Source organism: Perca flavescens, chromosome 19, assembly GCF_004354835.1.
Source record: "Perca flavescens isolate YP-PL-M2 chromosome 19, PFLA_1.0, whole genome shotgun sequence".
Classification (NCBI taxonomy): Eukaryota; Metazoa; Chordata; class Actinopteri; order Perciformes; family Percidae; genus Perca; species Perca flavescens.
This window is the reverse complement of record NC_041349.1, coordinates 5,126,612-5,148,409: the sequence shown is the minus strand read 5'-3', so window position 1 is coordinate 5,148,409 and position 21,798 is coordinate 5,126,612. Positions and strand designations below refer to the sequence as shown.

The 21,798-nt window shown below is 39.0% G+C and overlaps 2 protein-coding genes and 1 long non-coding RNA gene across 3 annotated transcripts in view; 1 reads left to right on the top strand and 2 right to left on the bottom strand.

Moving 5' to 3' along the window:
* The window catches only part of LOC114545259 (butyrophilin-like protein 1), a 49,070-nt gene extending 41,973 nt beyond the window's left edge, over positions 1-7,097 (bottom strand). Inside the window, exon 1 of the transcript XR_003690852.1 lies at positions 7,060-7,097. The gene's annotated coding sequence lies outside the window, so the exon portion shown is untranslated. The remainder of the gene's footprint in view (positions 1-7,059) is intronic.
* Positions 1-21,798, bottom strand: part of LOC114574062 (low affinity immunoglobulin gamma Fc region receptor II-like) — a 392,591-nt gene that overhangs the window by 131,969 nt on the left and 238,824 nt on the right. The window lies entirely within an intron of this gene.
* Positions 9,645-13,097, top strand: LOC114545312 (uncharacterized). The gene is made up of 3 exons (XR_003690880.1): positions 9,645-9,865; positions 12,650-12,726; positions 13,014-13,097. It is a non-coding gene; the product is annotated as an uncharacterized LOC114545312 (long non-coding RNA).

Genomic DNA, 21,798 nt, shown 5'->3' with positions numbered 1-21,798 from the left:
TTTGGCCCGACGTGGAGCGGAGGAACAGTCATCAAGTATGGCAATATGAAAGACTCCACAGGTTCACAAACCCCTCCACCACGGTCATGAAGGGGAGAAACAGACCCAACAGCTCCGAGACTGAGAGTCAGACGAGCTAAACAGACGATGCTTCCTCAGCAGCAAGCGGTTCTGTAATGGGGTCTCTTACTGGTTATGAAAATTAGTCACCGATATGGGGTGTCTAGTCAGGACACGGAAGGCAGGGATATTCCTTGAAGGTTTTAATATATATTTTCAAATACAGATGCACAGGCACTATATCTTTAGACACTTTACAGTGTAAGTGTGGTTCTAAAGGAAACAGAAATAATCATCAATGTTAACTAACATAAATACAATTGAGGCTAATAACTCCCTATTTACTTAAATATACAGTACTCAACAGGTCCTGAAAACGGAAACTACAATAAGAATGCCATAAAGCTATACAATGGACATAAAAGCTGTCGCTTACTGTAAACTCGATAATAAATTGTGAATATTAACTTATCTATATAATATAATATAACTGTAACTTACTTGACGCACACGAATACAAACTGATAAACTGAAACTCAACTGACAGCCCTCTGCAAGCCAGGGCATGTCTCAACATGTTGGAAAAAAGGGGGCGTGGCCTGAGCGAACACTCTGTACCGTGTACAGGCTCTGTCCATGCTCACAGCACTTGAGCCTTTTGCACAGGTTCTGTTCTCTTGTCTTCAGGCGGTTCTCTCTTCTTGTCCACTGGCAGTTCTGGTTTGTTGTCCTCAGACAGAAAAGTGCGTGCGGTCCTTACATGTTTTATATATCAGGACACCAACCACTGCAACAAGTCCAACACCTGCTGCCAGTCCAACGTATAGGCCTACAGGAGAGGAGTTTTCATCCTGGGAACCTGAAGATGTAAAAATATATACGAGTCAGTGTAAAATGATTATTAATGCTTCCACTTGCCTTAATTGTATTTGTGTACTTTGGTTTAGTGTTATGCCCTTTTAAAAAATATGTGTACGGTCATGTTAATAACACTGTGCAGAATATTTTAAGATATTGTTCATGTTCGTTCATCATATTGATGAACTTTGTATGTACCTGGAGGAGGTTAACTATGGACGAAGATCAAGTGCAATTGTTGATTTACATATTCATTTCTACTCTGAGAGCAATGGCATGTAGGCTATGTTGCTAGTGAAAATAGCCATCTCCTAAGCTTTATGTATGTGTGGTAACGTGTGTTTTCATATGTCTAGTATCTAGATTACATTACATGTCATTTAGCTGACGCTTTTAACCTGTTACATCAGTAAATGTGTGACAGTGGAGCAGCCTTCATCCTCTCTGATGTTAGAAACTGCAGCTACAACCTGATACTCAGAAAAACTCACTGAGAGAGACTCACTCACCTGTAACCTGCAGATGGATGATTCTGATTGGCTCAGACTTGATAGCTCTTTTTTTCCATCTTGACCCATCTGGTACAACTCCACATTCATATGTTCCATTGTCGTGTCTGTTCACATTCTTCAGAATTAAAGAAACGTTCCCGTCCTTCAGATCTCTGTCCACCAGGTCCACCCTGTCTTTATAGAATGGATGCTGGTGGGTTGGATTCAAGTGTCCATCACTGTAATAGAGGACATACTCTGGCTTCAGGTCAGGTCTGCTCCATTCTACAGCACTGATGGAGATATCAGCAGCCTGACATGGCAGAATGACATCCTGTCCAGGGTGCACTGTTACCACAATCACATCTGAAAACCATAAAAAAATACTATTAATAATAAGAAGTCATGTTGTTTCAACAGTTGTCTCCAGGTGTGTCCCTGCAGAAGGTCTCTGTAGAGTCTCACCTGATGGAGACGTTCACTGATCGGTCACAACTGCAGAGATACCACAGGACTTTATTACCACAAGGTCAACTCTTTAGAAGACTGGGATGTGCAACATTCACGCAGCCAATCAGAGACGTGGAAACATGTTGGCAGATTATTTTATAGATAGGAGTCGGGCCAATGTATCCCAATCTAACTCTATATAAATATATCAGTAGAAATCTGTTTCAAATGGGACATTTTAATATGTCTGGAAATTTGCTTAAAATGAATTTGAATCTCTTTAAGAATGTTGCTTCATTATTAGTCCTGCAGTAAGTGAATGTTAACGTGTGTCCTCCCTGTCATCAGCTGCTGTGAGGAACAACTCAAACTAATAGAGGTTCAACATTTGAATAGAGGTAGTGGCCCTCATTTATCAACCTAACGTAGAAACCAGCGCAGATATGAGCGCAGAAATCGTCTTACGACAGGCTTCACGTGTGATTCATGAAACGTTCGTATCACACCAATCAGAGCGTGAGAATGGTCGTACATTGATAAATGCGGCGGCTGGAAACTATCGTAATTTAAATATCACGCCCCAATATATTCTGGGTTTTAAGGCCTCGCCCCTACAATTTACGACGTGGCGAGACGTAATCTGGCTGAGAAGCGGAACTTTTCAGAGGTGGAGATTGAAACCCTGATATCTCAGGTTCATTTGCACTAACGTGTGTACTATTTGGCAGCCTGAAAACTGTTATTAAAGGCTGTAGAAAGAATGCGGGATGAAAAGAGATCATTGATGTGGTCAACAGTGTTGCTGTAGTAAATCGGACTCCAGCTGAAGTTTAGCCTGTTTAATTTATACATCCTTGACACATTTTCTATAGTACTAATAGTAATATATAGGCTTATATTGTAATCTCTTAGGCCTACATGTAGGTGTAGCCTACTTATTTAAATAATACAGTAGCGGAGTTTATGCAGTGTCTTTTATTTTACTCTTGTTTTTTTCATGAGTCAGAACGAGACAACAGCTGAGGGAGAGCGCGTGTCCTGGGATGGGATGGGAAATACCAAACTTTTTTAAATTTGAAACAATACCAATAATGATACATTTCTTAAAAACGGGATGTGATATTATTTTTCAAATAATGGTCTTTTAGAAAAAAAAAGATAATTACACCTACTGGCCATTAAAAACAAAATTACCAAAGCAAATATGAGTCCAATAAATAAGAATGTGTATGTTAAACAATAGTACAGTATTATAGAGAATACTGATTAAATAATAATACAATAAATATAACATAACTATGAATAAAATACCATCAAAAAACATGCACATTTGCACTTTCTTCAAGATGTCTTAATCTTCTTTGGGGGTGTGTTTTATCACTACAATGTGTAAACCGGTTACTTGTGTTGCTGTGTGGCACGTTTTTTGAGGATTACCTGATTACAGTTTATCATGCAAACAATGCAACTTTTTTATGATAGCCTAACTGTTTTAATTTGACAAGCAGTTCATTCGTTTGTCCACTAGATATCACTATCATCCAAGTTTATGTGTAGTTAGTCTCAAGATGGAGGAGCTGTCGACCTCGACCCGTTTCAGTTGGGGAAAAATGCGTTTACGATTTAAAGACAGTGGAAAAGAATGTGTATGTTGGGTGCAAGTTGTGCAAACCAAAAGTATTGCCAATGGCGCTAACATCTACTTCAAATCTGAAGAAACACTTGGAGGTATTTCACCATTTATTGAAGGATAAATTTGCATTTGCCACATCAGTATTGATCATGGTAGCGATGGTTAGGCTAATCGCTACGTCGACCGCTCATAATTTGGAATTGGATTTTTTTAATGGATCTCTTAACGTTATCCTGGGATTCATTGTAACCTCATTGGACTTGTTAGTTATATTAAGTAACGTTAATACAGCAGTGTTCTGTGGTATTAGTCTAAGTTACTGTCTAATTTTCAGTCATTTTCTGTAGGACAACAACATTCTATGGAGACTGATATTGTTTTAGAATACTGTAGAGGCAATAAATTAAGAGCTGTGGATAGGTTGCTCGGTTAACTATTTATTGTATTTTGCTCATTCACTCTAGCTAGACTATAGTTTTCCATAGTAAACCAAAATATCCCCTTTCCTTTACCTCAAGAAAACGTAGCTGAAGGTAAGCAGGTCATTAAAAACAACTTACAATTTCACTGTATCACTCACTATGAGTAATCAATCTTCCTTCACCATTCTTCTCTCTGTGTGTGTGTGTGTGTGTGTGTGTGTGTGTGTGTGTGTGTGTGTGTGTGTGTGTGTGTGTGTGTGTGTGTGTGTGTGTGTGTGTGTGTGTGTGTGTGTGTGTGTGTGTGTGTGTGTGTGTGTGTGTGTGTGTGTGTGTGTGTGTGTGTGTGTGTGTGTGTGTGTGTGTGTGTGTGTAAGTTCTGGCCAAAGAGTAGCGACGAGATGAATCCTCCAGTTACTTGCAACTCTCCGGTCTGCAAAGCTCTGAAAGCTGCCAGTTCACACAGTCAGTGGTTCACACCAATGCAACGAGACGGTGCATCATCTTGATAGCATGACTCTTTGTATTTCTGTCTAACTTCCGAATCTTTGATTCTCTACTTTGTTTTAATGCCGCTTGGCTCTCTTCAGTAGCCAAATCTCTACCTCGCTCGTCCACATACCGTTACCGTGCCCGTAGCCTCTAACAGCCATTTCGACCAGCTGACAGTTGTAAAATTGTTGTGGTTTCTGCGTTTATGCCTTGCATTCTGTTATGGTTTCTGTGTTTTGCCTTGTGTTTTGTGCCATTTCTGTTGCTTCTTAGTAGTTTTCTGTATGTTTCCTGTTTTTGTTGTTATTCTCCCTTGTGTGTGTTTTGGTACTTCCTGTGTTCTCTGTTCTCCCTTGTGTTTAGTGTCGTGTCAAGTTTCTGTGTTTAGTCGGTTTCATGTTTACCTGTTTATGTTCTGCTTCCTGTTGTATTCTGATAGTTGGTTTTCTGTCTTATTTTGTCCACTTTACTTCCTGTGTTTTCCCTTCCTTGTTATTGTCCTGCCCCGCCCTGATGTGCTTCACCTGTTGTCTCACCGGTTTCTGATTTACCCATCACCTCATGTATTTAGCCTCTGTGTTCCCCTTGTCGTGTGTCAGTTCGTTTTGTTTCCGTGCCGGTTTAGTTTGTGGCCACGCCCTTGTGTTTCTGTCCTGTGCCTTGTGTCTGTTCCTGCGTCATTTTACCCCTGCCTGTGTTTTGCCCGTCAGTTTATGTTTGTACGTTTTCCAGTGCTGCCGCTTTTTGTTATAAGTAAATCCCTGAGTTCCACCATCTCCTGCATGCCTGCCTCTCTCTGCATTTGGGTCCTCACCGTCCCTCACCCCGCAACAAAAATAGAATTAAAACAGACACACACCAACACACACAGATTAATGGTGAAGGAAGATTGATTCACCGTACTTAGTGATACAGCGTGCACTGTAAAAAAACAAAAAAAAACATTATTGTTCTTATTATTATTTAGGGTGTTTAGGAACATTTAGGGTAGCTTCAGCACCCCTAAAATAGGCCTAACGACGTCCCTGTTCCTTCACATAGTTCCACAGTCGTGCCAAGGGCCAGCCTCAGGGCTGTTTTTGGCACAAACTTTATACAAAATCTTTGAAAACATTTGGAAGTGATGCAGCTTCCCATGTTTTGTATAATGTGATTTTATTATCATATTTTTTAAAGAGATTGATACCAAATGAGTAGCTTGCAAGTATCGATCCACCCATCCCTAGTGACGATCACCCTTTAATACAATGTGTTTTCCTCACTGTGAAAAATGTGTGAATAAAACACTTTCCTGACTTAGCCCTCTGCACCCTCAGGTATTTTTGACAACTCATAGTCCGTCTGGTTATATTTTCTAAAAGGTCACTTGAATGGTAAAAAAGGTTGTGGGATCATAAACACAAATAAATAAATAATTGAATCTCACAGATATGTATTAGTATCACACACACAGTAATAAATGCTAAGCTAATCACCTGTCCAAATCAGTTATCATATGTATTAGGAGACAAACCGTGAAAAAATAAACATTCTAACTTAAACGGTTGACACTGTTATGAACTGTGTGTTTTGGTTTTCTATCAAAGTGAAGGGATGTCCTGTCCTAATCTGCCTTTCTTAAATGAAACTAGGACTAAATATAAAATAAGATTATTGAAGGTTTACTGCAGCTGTTCTAAGAGATGATGGGTATGTTTAAATTATTAGAAATTGAATACAGAACATAAGGAATGATGAGTATCAGTAGATGGGAATATTTAGAATTTAAGGTAAGGGAGTTTTTTATAAAATTTAAATAAAGACAACAGAGTATGAAGTCTAATTGGTGCAGGATATAAGTGATTGCTGTAGTAAGACTTTATTCATATCTATTCATGTAGGTTTATATTTTCATTGTATATTGTATATGTTTCTATTGTATTTCTGATACAACGCACAAGAATTCCGAAGCACCTGTACAGCTCTGTACCTGTGCTAATGGCAATACATATCTATTGTCATATCTGATATTTATAAAAGCATCTTCATCAGCCTACAGGCCAAGTTAGATAACTTATTTATCCATCCTTAGAACCTGAAGATAATAAAACATATGAGTCAGTAAATGTGTGATAGAGGAGCAGTCTTCATCCTCTCTGATGTTAGAAACTGCAGCTACAACCTGATACTCAGAAACACTCACTGAGAGAGACTCACTCACCTGGAACCTGCAGACAGATGATTCTGATGGTTCTGAATGGGATAGAGTCCGTGTCTCTCTTTGTACGTCTTGAACCAGCGGTTATAACTAGACACTCATATGTTCCTCTGTCGCTGCTGCTCACATTCTTCAGAATTAAAGACACGTCTCCGTCCTTCAGATTTCTGTCCACCAGCTCCACCCTGTCCTTAAAGGATGGATGCTGCTTGGTTGATTCCAAGTGTCCATTGATGTTTAAGAGGACGATATCTGGCTCCAGGTCAGGTCTGGTCCACTCTACAAAACTGATGGAGGAATCAGCAGCCTGACATGGCAGAATGACATCATCTCCAGGGTGCACTGTTACCTCAATCAGGTCTGAAAACCATAAAAAAATACTATTAATAATAAGAAGTCATGTTGTTTCAACAGTTGTCTCCAGGTGTGTCCCTGCAGAAGGTCTCTGTAGAGTCTCACCTGATGGAGACGTTCACTGATCTGTCACAACTGCAGAGATACCACAGGACTTTATTACCACAAGGTCAACTCTTTACAAGACTGGGATGTGAAAATGACAACATTCACACAGCCAATCAGAGACGTGGAAACATGTTGGCAGATTATTTTATAGATAGGAGTCGGACCGATGTGTCCCAATCTAACTCTATATAAATATATCAGCATAAATCTGTTTCAAATGGGACATTTCACCATGTCTGGAAATTTTGAATTTGAATCAGCTGCTGTGAGGAACAACTCAAACTAATGGAGGTTCAACATTTGAACAGAGGTAATGTCTCTCTTTAATGTCCCTGTGGTTCATTGTTAGCATCTCAGCCAGTAATGAAACATACACACATAGTAAAGAATTCCACACACACACACACGACACACACATACACGGCACACACGCACGCACACACGGCGCGCACACACACACACACACACACACACATACACACACGGCGCACACACACGCGGCACGCGCACACACACACACACACACACACGGCGCAAACACACATGCGGCGCACACACACACACACAAACACATGCGGCACACACACACACACACTCACACACACACACAAACACATGCGGCACACACACACAGTGCGTTTTTACCCTTTAGACAGCTGGAGTGTTTTTAAGATTTCCTCTCTGGAGGGTGGTTTCACTTTTTAGCGTTTTTAAGCCCCCAAAACACTGTCGCCGTCTAAACAAAAGGCACATCTGATAAAATATGTCATTTCCACCCGCGACTGTATTTCTGTGAACAGGATCTTAGCTATAGACTTAGCTCACTGGACCAGTAACTACAGTATATAGTGAAGGCTAATGTAACAACAGGGAGAGGACACCTCAATGGTTTTTGACCTTATATTTTGCTGGGGGGAAATAACTGATGAATACACTGTTACAGTTATGTTTACAGTGTGCATTGATTTTATCACTTAATTCTCTTTATAGTTTCTAGATTTCAGAGTCCAAGTTCTTCAGTGTCTTTATTTTCTATGTCCTGTGGTGGCAAATTTTGTTTTAACCATTATTGATTAATGATTTTAACCATTTGCTTAAAGATTGTTTAAAACCTCCATAGAAAGCTGTTCCTTCTTCGTAGACTCTTAAAGACTAGAGAGGGACAGCTGCAACCGTGAACTATAGCCCAGTAGAGTTATTTAGTTCTACTAGCCTGAACCTTCTCATTTGTTTAAGTTTTGCTTAGATAGAAGTGGAGAAGGCCGATGACTGTTTACAACAGTGAGAACTACGTAGGCTTCTACCTCCTGAGATTAACTATTGTTTAGGCTAATGAAAAGAACAGGAGCAAAGGGGAAGGTGAGGATAGTTTGACTTTTAATGATGTCCTCTTTTGAACTATGGCCATGCTAAAAGATAAAGTGAGAGGGGTGGCTAAAGAGAGGTTTTCACTATATGATGTTTGGATGTTTAGATTTTAGGTTAGAAAGACATTTTCAGTTGTGCTGCGTGTACCTTTGAAACTGTGTTTTCTCCATTTGCAAATGTAAATAAATACTCAAAGACCAAACTTTGGTTTAATTCTCTAACAGTCGTTATTCGTTTTCATTTGATCATTGATATTTCTAAACGCTGCTGCTTCGAATTAAAACTTCCATCACAATTTGGCGTTGATCGGCAGGACGGTTGAGTTAACAGAGAAAAGAGTTCCGTTGGGTCGCTGATGACTGGCTATCCGGGGATCAAAAATCACCTGCCTCATACCTCTAACCTTTAAAAGGTTTTTCAGAGAGAAGAGGGTTAGGACCACGGAGCGCTCTTGACTGTTTTCCACTCCGTCAAAAACGAACAGGAAGAGATTTCAAGCAGCACGGTAAGATAAAATTGATTAATTACAATTGGATTGTGAATTCAAGGTTTGTTCAAAACATTATAAACAAGCAACCGTTGCTAAACGAATTAAGTAATGAATAATTGGCGAAATCATTCTCTTAACTAAAGAGAATAAATGAAACTAATTCTGACTTTTGGGAAGTGAGTAACTGGGTATTTTTTTTGGGTCATTAGATAGGACAAAGATAACTGAGGTTATGAATGACATCTTTTGGCAGACACGGACAACGTCGGACATATTTATGATTGAATTCTCATATGGTGATAAGACAATTGATTGACGGACAAGACCAGTAAGAGAACTGGCAGAACAGTAGGCAAGGCCTAAAGAATTAATCTACGAAACTGATAGCATGTTTCTTGATTAAAGCGGCGGACTGCAGAGTAAAACAAAACAAAAAATAGTTAACTATTTTAGAGATTTTTGACTGCAGGGTCGCACCGGGTTTTTCATACAAGTTTCCCGAACAAAAAACAAATAGTCTAAACTCTAAACGAGTTCTGGACCCTTTAAGGACAACCTGCAGGACAGTCTGGGTTCTAATGATACTCTAAACAAGTTCTGGACCCTTTAAGGACAACCTGCAGGACGGTCTGGGTTGTAACGTTACTCTAAGAGAGCCTCTTGATTATTTAGAGACAGACTGCAACAAGGCAAAACATACTAAGTAGGTCGAGTTATTTCAACCCAGTCTCCTACTAAAAATGTAACAGTCTTACAAAATAGCATGGCGAGAAAATGTAAGGTTGTTACATTTATTTAAAGCTTTTTTGCGGCAAAACAGTTAGTTCTCGTATCGCGAGAAATAGCCTACTGTAGATCAGCATACTTCACTGCATGACTTCACTGTAGTCTACTGCCAGAGATTGTGCGATCTATAAACCGTTCTCTTTTAATGGGATCTACCAGGTAAGACAGGAATAGTTAGAAATCATATTTACAACATGTTTGGCTTGACCTAAAATAGTTAATGGAAATTGTGTAATGTGCAATGTACAGTGGTTTTACTAAGACCATCTTGTTTTTTTACCGACCGGCACCGCGCAGACCCGTTATGAGAATGAATCTGCAATGCCTGACCGGCAAAAAAAAAAACAATTTGTCTTGAACCCGAACCCGATTCAACCGAGCGGGCGATCATTCAATGTTGTGAAAATGGGTAAATTAAAGCACCCACTTCAGCAAAAGTTAGCATAACGAGAGTTGGTTGCTGCAGGCATGCTAGTCTACGTGTACACATGCACGCACACACACAGTACAATTATGCACATCATATCATGCGTTGTTTCCTATCACTGTGATCTTGAGTAAACTTTGCCATAACAGTTGTAAAACTGTGTCTTAAGGGCGTATTTAAAAGCTTTCACTGACAGTCCAGATTTTATACGCAATGCTTTAGCCCATAGTAGGTAAAGTAAGTCAAATTAATTTATGAAGCACAACTTTTAACATAGCTTCACATAGCTTCACTAAATAAAGTGAAAGCTGTGCCTAAAGTTATGGCCTATAGTTCATCATGCAGTATTGGCTACTGACAGCCAGGCGTTCTGACAGAGAAGCTGCACCCTCTTTGTGTGTGTGTGTGTAAAGAGAGGAAGAGAAGGTGGAGATCTGTATAAGATGTAGCTTATGATATATAATAAATGTTGTGCATGTGAATAATAAGTAAATTAATATTATAAGTAAATTGGTATGGGTGACCATACTGTACTGTGTGCAGCTGAAAAGTGAGTGTTTATGTCTTTTTGTGCTAGTTTCATGTGAGGTTAAACCAAAGCCACCACGAAGCTGCCACAAGTTCCCAGCTGCACCACTGGCGAGAGTCCAGATGAGCTGAAAGCGAGCAGAAGGTGGCTACTGGTGTGGAGAAGTGTACATCTAACACAAAACTGTCCAGCCCTGGCAGCCCATCAACCTCAACTTATATGTAACTTAAGAGAGGGTAACAAAGCAAGAGGACTGTCATCTTCAGCAGTTATCACCTCTCTTACCCCTGAACATCTACAACTTTGACGGCTGGATCCGTATCTACATCCTAGATGGAGAACCATGCTGAGTGCTGCTCCATCATATTCCTCGAATGTATTACTATATTCCCCGGCATTCGAAGGCAAGACCGCAAACCTGGGCAACACACGTTGTCATTTGATCAGCTGAGCTAAGCTGAGCTGAAGGGGCATGTAAATGCTTCTCAACGGTCCAGTTTTGGCTGACTGGTATTCAAGATGACTGACTACAATTTATTGGTAAAGTGCATACTGTGCATGTGTGCCAGACAGCAACTGCACCTGGGCATGGAAATTATAGACAAAATGAGTCCAGAAGACTGCTCATGCCTCCATCCAAGAAAGCCAAGACCCCAAACAAGACCAAAGTCCTCTAGGTGGTTGTGGTGAGAGACATTTCAGCTACCACCCCTGCAAACCACAGCCATGCCAGTGGGACTGGGCCACAATCAAAACAAAGGGTGTCCTCTAACAGCCAGACTGCGTAGGCCATTGAAGAGCAGTGACATGCTACATCAGCTTCAACCATTGTGAAGAACCATTGCCATCTGTTAGACGGAATTGCTGAATCAAAACCCAAAACATCTAGGCTGTGTGAGAGCCTTTTCCCTCACACATCAGGCTCATCAACACGCTGTCAACTCCCACATAAACTGAACTGAAATGCTGAACTCTCTCTGAACAAGTAATCAAATCTCTGCATGGGCTCTACATGCTGCTGTTACTATGCACCCCCAGACCTTTTAAATGTATTTTCTAAACTGTATTGTATGTCCCAAACTCCCTCACACAGGTACACACACACACACACACACACACACACACACACACACACACTCACCCCACACATACACACACAGGTGCACCCCCCACCACATCGCACAACCCTCCACACACACTGTCTGTGTCATCTTTGCCTTAAGTTTTACCTCAGTTTTGTGTTCAAATAAGTCCTGACGTCCTGTATATGTTAATAAACGACATTGACGCCAAAGATTTCTCCTGACTCCATGTGATCATTACAATATCAAAAACAGTTTGAGAATGATGAAATTGGAAGCAGAACTATTTCTGCCTCCAATTTCAGATTGTAATATTGTGTAGCTTAGTAAAGTACCAAACTGATATGTAAATGAGGCTTGGTACCCTCTGTACAGCGATACAGACTATATGCATTACACATAGTCCTGTATTATATGCATGAATTATGTATTGTATGCATTAATATACCATTAAGGAAAACAACCTACACCAGGGTGTTAAACTCATATTAAGCAGATGTGGTTAAAGATTTGTTGGAATTAGACCTATTATTATTATTATTATATATATACATGCATTAATATATGTATTGTATGCATTAATATTGGAAAAATAGTTAAACAGCTAGATTTATTGGAAGGAGACCTCATGGGGGCCGACATTGTCCTGGTCGTTATCATTTTTCTGCATGGTAACAGAGTGTAGTTTGATGATACTTTACTATACCCACTTAAGAGCAAACAAGTACAAATCATGTATTTTGTTTTCTCTTGAAATATCCTACTTCCATGTCAGGTATTTTGGCCTCTTCCTTCCTGAGGATGGTTTGTAGTGCTTGACCCTTTACACTTCCTCTCTGCTCTGTTTATCCATCATCCACTGTAACACTTACTATTTTTGCATTTGAAACTTGAAAATCTTGCAGAAATGTCAGAAGTCGTGGACTTTGAGGAGGCAATTAAGGCTGGCCAGCGGCTAATAGAAGAGTTTGAGGCAGCTGCTGTGAGTATGGACAGAGACTTTGTAATGAGGAGACACAGCACTTAAAGAATCCTCCATAGAAATGCATGGGGTTAGTTTGTAACACCAATATGGCAGTAATTCACACATATCCCGTCCCTTCCTGTAAAACTCCCCATTCACTTGAATAGGAAAATAACTGCCCAATAACTGACTAGGTGGCCCTTGAGGGGGGACTTGCCTGTAAGGACTTTTGTATGGATTTCTTTGTACTTTGTTTAAGTTTGTATTTCTAAGTAAAGTTGTTAACGGCAAGTTATTGTCTTTAGAGAAAACAAGAAAAAGAGGGGACATCCTCTCCATCTGCTGTGCCAGTGGAATGGCAGACAAGGGACAGTGGTGGGGACAGGATTTTTAAAAGACCAGGTCAACCCCAAGGTCTCAAATTCCTTCCAAAAAGGTAAGTATTGTGAATCTGAATATCCCTGTGAGGACAGTAGACAAGAAACTAAACTTCTAATAATAACTATTAACTATGAGTCACTTTTTGTTTTTTTTTTTTTGTAATGCTGTAAGTTATTGCCAATTGTGTGAGAGCATATCTTTTATTACAGCCACCATACCCATTGCTGAACATGCAACAGTGGCTTTTGAAGTCATAGGTACAGTATGCTCTTCCTTTGGCGATATTTTGGGGTTGTTTGGTTTGTGTTCTTATATTGTTTCTTTGCATTTTAATGGATCTGTCTTTTAATGGGATATATGTTCTTTGTGATAAGACACTGATATGCAGGCATACAATGAGGAAGATTTCCTGAAAAAGATCCTTCAAGGGCAATCAGCTGGGGTGAGAGGCAAGCTGCAAGCTCAGAGAGATGGAGCTCAATCAGAGAGTCTTTGGTTAGAGCTATGATGTCCTCTGAGCTTGTCGGTGAACCTATTCTGCGACAGCTGTAAAATCAAGCCAGCAGTGATCCGCTGTAAAGCGTGTCTGCGAAGCAATTCCTCTGTGCACACTGTGATGTTGAGGTCCATGCCCATCATGTGCTGCATGACAGAGAGGCTTTGTTTGAGGGATTTTATCAACCAGTGTCCCCAAACACTATCGTGGCTGAAGTTGATCAGTCATTTATCTTCAAGGAAGCAGGTAGTCATATATCTTTCACAATTTATTTAATTTCATTGTGACAAATGAGCTGAAGCGGAAGTTTGTACTCCCAGATCATAATATAATCTTTTACATTAATTTTTTTCTTGGTTAGTTCGATTTGTACCAGTCAGCCTACCGAAGATATGTGGCTGCTCTCCAAGCTTGGTTACCATTAAACCAGCTAAAGGAGCTATCCTGGTTGGATTGAATGGTGAGATAAATATGTTGTTATTAAAATAAACATCAGACCATCATATTCATATTGTATTCACTTATATTTTCTTCATTATTATTTTCAGGACGATATAGTCTTTCCATTCCATGCCTGACGGTGGTGCATGCCAAAAACCTGGACGGGTGGACTGGACGACCTGGTCAAGTGTGGTTACTGGCCTGCAACAGTAAACTACCACACTGTGTACCAGGTTGACCTTTTCCAGTCTTTCGAACATCTGAAGCTGCTTGCACGGGGCTCTCACGCCAGGCATTCATTGGAATGTTGGAGGAGAGGAGCAGAGCCTGTGGGAGAGTAAATATATATATTTACTCGCATATATATATATATATTTTTTTTTTTTTACAAAAATACAAAGAAGTTCAGTGAAGTTCGGCATGTATCATGAAATGCACAATGTTTGTTTTGTCATTGCCATCTAGCCAAGCAACATATGTGGGGATGCCTTCCAGCGGGCATACATAGAGTGGTCCCATGCCAAATTTGAGGTGGAGAGAGCCATGGGCATTAGTCCTTTTACCTGCCTTGTTTAGGTGTTACAAATGCATGCGGTTTCTGTGGATGGCAAACCGCAAGCATTATAGATTCAGAAGTGCCACAGGGTATTACATATGTCTTTGAAGCATTAACTGAAGATATTCATGTATAGTTTGTGCTGCATTTTAAGGACTTTTATTGACATACATCATATCTAAAGATCCACAGAAGGGCTATTTGATGGTGCATTGTTTGCAAACGACGACGATGTGGCAAATTTTGTGCATTACGTTCAAAATGCTACAAAGCATGTAAGTTTAACATTAGCTACACTAAAGTCATATACAGGTGCATCTCAGAAAATTATAATATCATGGAAAGTTCCATTGCTCTGCCATCCTCAAATCAACATATCTGTATTATCATTTTATTCACATATTCTTTTATCTAATCTGATCTGATCTGTAAACCCGTATCATCAATTATCATTCATTATTTTATATTAATAGGCATCAGGTAAAGGTATGTGTGGCTCCAGTCAGTGGATAGCGGCTAAAGAGACCTGTAGGGCATCTGCGCCAAAAAATTGACGAGGAGGGATTGAGATAGCGGTGTGCAGGCATGGAGTCCTTCTCAAGGCATTAAATATGTTCAGAGGAGAGATTTTTGCCTATCCTATGTACCTTCAAAAAGAGCTGTCTACCCTAAGTCCAGCCTTTTTCTGCATGGATGTGGCCTGCAGATACTTCCCCTACCTTGAGAAAGTTGCCACCCAGTGTCCGGAGCTGCAGGTTAGAATGATGTAAAAAAAAAAATTTAATTTAAACAAATCCATTTCCTCCAACTCTGAAGGTGACATCATGCCATGAGTTGTTGATTGTTTTGCATCTCAAAAGTATTCTTCTAACTGTTGTGACTGCAAGACACAACTTACTTTAGCACATTCATTGTAATGCATTTCAGGCATGTCTGTTTTTTCACATCATAGACCCTGCAGACTATGCGTCCACTCCTCTCAGTGATGCATGCCAAAGCCCATACATGGACGTGTGAGGTTAGCGTGTAATTTTGTGCATGAATTTCTACTTCCATTTGTGCTTGGGTATGACTGGTTATAATTGTCTTGTAATTGCGTGTGTGAAAGTTGAGCATATTTGTGAATTGCAGTTGAAATGGGGAGGGCGGACCCAAGAAGGGGCAGGTAACACAATAGGAGAGGAGGTGGAACAGGTAAAACTTTTAAATATTGGGCTGACTGCATTAATCTTTCAACCTTCATCATCACACTATCACTAACTGTTTACTAACTGTTTACGATTTAGGTCAACAGCTTCTTGTCCAGGGCTGCCATGTCAACTAAGTACATGTCGAAAGGAGGCAAAAAAAAATAACAATCCTGTGTGTTTGCATGGGGGCATTTATTTCTGCCATGATTAAACAAACTAGCAATTGCTTTTCTACACAGCACGATGAGACATGATTACTATGTTGACAATATCCTGGAACCAAAGGAAAATGGCAAACTTGCAAAGGACATTAGTCCAAAGATACGTGAAGGTATATTTTCCACCCTGTGACATTGCCACACATTCCTGAAAAGCAGTGGACTAATTCCCCATGACATACAAAACATATTAAGTGGGAACCCAGATTGTGGATATTCTCTCTACGCTTTTTGTTGCTTTTGAAGACGCTTGAGTAGACTGGACCAGGAAAAAAGAAGCTGGACTTGCTGTGTGCAGAGCTCGGTGTGGACGACATCAAACTCCAGCAATGGATTGTTGATGTCCAGCACTGGCCATATGGTAGTACTTAAGGTTTTAAAACATAAACAGAAACTTTTTAATTTTATGTATTTTTATGTAACATGTCATCATTTAAACAAAAATTTCCCAGCTACCACTGTCTTGGAGGAAGAGTCGGTGGAAGGAAAATCGAGGGTTGTACCTCAGCATTCGCCAACGAAAGCAAAATCTCTACAGACAGACTGGTTTGACTTTTAACACCTTAATATTTTTAACGCTTCAGGACATCTTTTCATCATGTGATTTGAGGTGCTCTAGATTGTCCACATTCAGTGTATTCAAGCAAAACATGAAACTCAAATCTGCAAAAATGTGATGTTGAGCTTCATGGCCATCATTTGCTGCTTAACAGAGATGCCATGTTTGAAGGCTTCTATCACCTAGTGTCCACAACTTCTGCTGTTACTCACTTGCACTAAACTCTGTTTTTACGTTTGATTACAGTCCTGGAGTAATTTTATCAGATAAAATCCAGAAATACACTGACAAAACATCACTGCATATTCTAATTTTTTTTCCTCTTAGACACCAACAAAAAGGAGACATGCCATCCGTAAAAAATTGTTCAAGAGAAAAGCATTTACAGAATGCCATGGATCAGCTGGATTAAGCACTGAAAATACAGTTACCACCTCTTGACGAGTTGCTTATAACTGACAATTTTGTCTGGCCCTGGGAAAGCCTTTACCAAGTATGTTAATAACCTCTGGATTTAACTATAAATAGAAGTTTATGTTGATTACATTTTCAATGAAGCAATAGCAAATCATACTTTTATGACTATCGCTACTGTGTTGTGTAGTGTAAAATTAAGAACAGTGCTGAGAAGGACTGAAATTCCTTAATTACATGATCCACTTACATGTATGAAGTAAGAAAGTTGTAATATCATGGAGCAAACACTGAAATGAATATGTGCTTGTGTGACAGTATGTAAACAATGTTTAGTAAAACAATGTCTTAACCAGAGAAAGTGGTTGCAAACTTGCATGTTCATGAGCAACGGTACTGTTTGAAATATGAAACGTGATATTATGGTAACATACTACCATTGTCATTAAACAATACATTAAAACACACTAAATACATTAATTTGACACCATGTTTTATTCCATGAACTACAGACAATGGTGATCTCTCCAAAAAAAAATGTCTTTGACATAGCCATGCTAGTCCACCGCTTTCAGGAAGAGGTCAACATCATTGTGGATGAGATGCACAGGCACATTACCTCACTCAAAATGCAGCACCACAAGCTAACAGCAATGGTGGAGGTTCAATGTAAGTAAATGTTCACTACTGGAATTCCTACTAATTGTGTATCTCCAAATGTCACAGCATATAAATGAAACCAGCACATTGAGAGCTTTCAAAATACTTTAGCTATGTTAGGTCAATACTTTGTACGTGATGAATAGTCCTGACAGTCATATCTTGTCTTTTCAGGCAGAGAACCAAGTCTTCTCAGCATCTTGAAGAGGCGTCTTCAAGAGCTGCAGGACAACATTGCCACGGCCAAAATGTCATACAGTCCTGCTTTCCAGGGAGGCACAACTGTATTGCAGCAGCTGCTGCAGCAGGACAGTGAAACGTCCAACGAACTGGAGATGGAGTCCTCTGATGAACTAGAGATGGAGTCGTCCGACGAGGATTTAATTGAGGACATTTAAAATGCCTTTTTGTGCACTCTGCCCTGTTACATGCCTTTCAAAGCTCCTGTCTGGATGTGTTTCCTCTTGTTCTTTCTCTTGCTCACTCTTTTTTCTCCAGGATTGAGATGATTGCTTTCCACCTGTGTTTGGAGTATTTGAGGTGGCAGTCAATAAAAGGACTCCTGAGAAGTGGGAGCTAGCTCTTGCTCTGCTCTGCTGGCTGGTTGCCAGTCTTCTTGTCCTTTGCTGTGGCTGTTTGGTTATTAAACTGTGGAGTGTTGTGAGGTGGAGGTTGAGGACCTTAGGTAAGTTGGAGTACCCTGTACATCTTGCATGTACTTGATCTTTGTATAGATACACCAGGTTTAGTGGTTGTTGCCGCCTGTGTAATGTTCTCTTTATCTTTTTGTAGAGAGCCGGCTAGGTATTAGGTTTGTTTTGTTTGAAGCGCTAACGCTAGTGATGAGCTAGGCCCGTTTTGTTATATTGATTTTATTTGTTTGGCACAACCTCCAGGTCCCATCCTCCACCCTCCTGTTGTGAGCTATTTCCATGTTTTGAATAAAAAACACTTTTTACACTGACTCTGCACTGACTCTCTCTACACTCACAAAATTTGGTATGTGCCTGTAACTCCTGAAGATTAACATGTACATGTACACAGCATTAGCCATGCCCAACAGAAAGTGCGGCAATTGGGATTTTGTGTGTTGTGACACATCCTGATCAATTTGTCCTAGATGATTGATCTTATTCTTGATTCATCCTATTCATGTCAGTTGTTGATATACATAATGTCAAGTTGTTGATATGAAATTGCAAAAACATTATTGGATTTGTTGCAATGTGCTGAAAAAGCAATATAATGTCAAAGTTGGTATAAAAGATGTCAAGATGTTGATTTGAAATTGCTAAGAATGTTGTTTTAATGTTCTTAAATAGCGATATTTACATGAAACTTTAAAAAAACTTGCCACATAAACAGGAAATGTGTCATAAATTTACCATGCATTGCTTGACATGGATCATAAATCACATGTTAATGATAATATTCACATGCTCAAAATGTATACAATAATATACAAAACTATAATGTAATTTTAAAATATAGCTGTTTTTGTATTTTGACCACATTTCCCATGACGTGTACCATTAATTTCAATGGTGCTTACAACAATGGCGCTGAAATTTGTAGTTCCCTGAGGCATTTTTTTTAACAAATTAGGTTTAGGATTGAAAACAGTGCCACAGATGGAAATTGTGCACAGAAATAGTTAGAGCAAGTAGTTACATGTGTCACGACAATGATATACAACTAAAGAAGCATAATTCCACAAAATATCCAAAAACTTTCAGAGACCATCTGTAACAGGTGAGTTGATGCAAGAGTCAATTATGAAAATTAGTTGGTGTATCCTATTGTAAACCAGATAGTGACTAGAATTAAGCTACATTTGCAATTTTTGGAGAGTTTTTGCTTTTGTTGAACTACCATTTACATTCTTGGTTTACGGTTTGATTATGCTTACAGTTTCTAGAGGGCTTGGCCCATGATCTTTGAACAGATATTTAATTGCTATGACAGTTTTGCTTTTTTAAGGTTGTACTCCATGTGAACTTTTTTTGCAAGAAAATGCAAATATTTGTTCACATTATCTGGTCATGATAATTCTTCATTCTCAAGCTCATCAAATTGTACTACGGATCAGGTCATATATGTCAGTTTGAGGAAAAAATTAAAATATTCAGAGGATAAAATAAACTACCATATATTGTTCAGTCTGATGCAAGAGAGCATGTGAGTAATTTTACTGCCCCCACACCACCAGTTATCTCAGTAGCCCCCCAAAGGTGTAAAAATTTCACTTTTTGAATGTCTTTAATTCCAGAACCACTAATCATATCTGTCTGAAAATTGGTATGGTAATTACTTAAGATATGGGTTATAAATTATGTTTCTGTCATTGTTCCACCTCATTTGCACACATGGGTAAATAACATGTATTTAAAAATAATGACAACATTGCAAGCTTTTTGACTTCATATCAAAGCAGGTGATTAATGTTAGTAATTTAATCATGTTTTCATTTTATATATAAAACTATTATGTAATTTTAAAAATATAGCTGTTTTTGTATTTTGACTACATTTCCCATGACGCAGCGCACCATTAATTCCAATGGTGCTTACAACAATGGCGCTTGAAATTTGTAGTTCCCTGAGGCATTTTTTAACAAATTAGGTTTAGGATTGAAAACAGTGCCACAGATGGAAATTGTGCACGGAAATAGTTAGAGCAAGTAGTTAAATGTGTCACGACAATGATATACAACTAAAAGAAGCATAATTCCACAAAATATCCAAAAACTTTCAGAGACCATCTGTAACAGGTGAGTTGATGCAAGAGTCAATTATGAAAAATTAGTTGGTGTATCCTATTGTAAACCGTATAGTGACTAGAATTAAGCCACATTTGCAATTTTTGGAGAGTTTTTGCTTTTTGTTGAACTACCATTTACATTCTTGGTTTACGGTTTGATTATGCTTACAGTTTCTAGAGGGCTTGGCCCATGATCTTGAACAGATATTTAATTGCTATGACAGTTTTGCTTTTAAGGTTGTACTCCATGTGAACTTTTTGCAAGAAAATGCAAATATTTGTTCACATTATCTGGTCATGATAATTCTTCATGTCAAGCTCATCAAATTGTACTACGGATCAGGTCATATATGTCAGTTTGAGAAAAAAAATGAAAATATTCAGAGGATAAAATAAACTACCATATATTGTTCAGTCTGATGCAAGAGAGCATGTGAGTAATTTTTACTGCCCCCAGACCACCAGTTATCTCAGTAGCGCCCCCCCAAAGGTGTAAAAATTTCACTTTTTGAATGTCTTTAATTCCAGAACCACTAATCATATCTGTCTGAAAATTGGTATGGTAATTACTTAAGATATGGGTTATAAATTATGTTTCTGTCATTGTTCCACCTCATTTGCACACATGGGTAAAATAACATGTATTTAAAAATAATGACAACATTGCAAGCTTTTGACTTCATATCAAAGCAGGTGATTAATGTTAGTAATGTAATCATGTTTCTCATTTTATATATAAAACTATTATGTAATTTTAAAAATATAACTGTTTTTGTATTTTGACTACATTTCCCATGACGTGTACCATTAATTCCAATGGTGCTAAACAATGGCGCTTGAAATTTGTAGTTCCCTGAGGCATTTTTATCTTTTTTTTACAAGCGAATTAGGTTTAGGATTGCCACAGATGGAAATGTGCACAGAAATAGTTAGGAGCAAGTAGTAACATGTGTCACGACAATGATATACAACTAAAAGAAGCATAATTCCACAAAATATCCAAAAACTGTGTGCTTTGGCCCCATGTTGTAGGGTAACGCCTTTACCAGCTGGGCGGAAGACGAACGTGAGCCTCGCCCATGGAAGTGGACGAGAGCAACCGACAAAAGTCCGCTCTCAAGTCAGACAGTTTCCAGTTGATTCCAGCAGCCTTCAGGCTGAACAACAAGTGACAGAAACACTGTGGTCTGATTCTGATTTAATAAAATGTTATCAGACCATAAAATCAGCTCCTCCAGCTGTTTTTATTATGATCGAAAATGCTCTACATGCATCTGTTGCTGATTTTAATTAACAACAGACTGTAGATGATCTGTAATCTGAACAGATTTAGTCTCTCTGACTTCTAAACATCACTATCAGCACAACATGTGTTCTGTACAGAATAAGCCTTTAAATCAGACAGCCTTTAAATT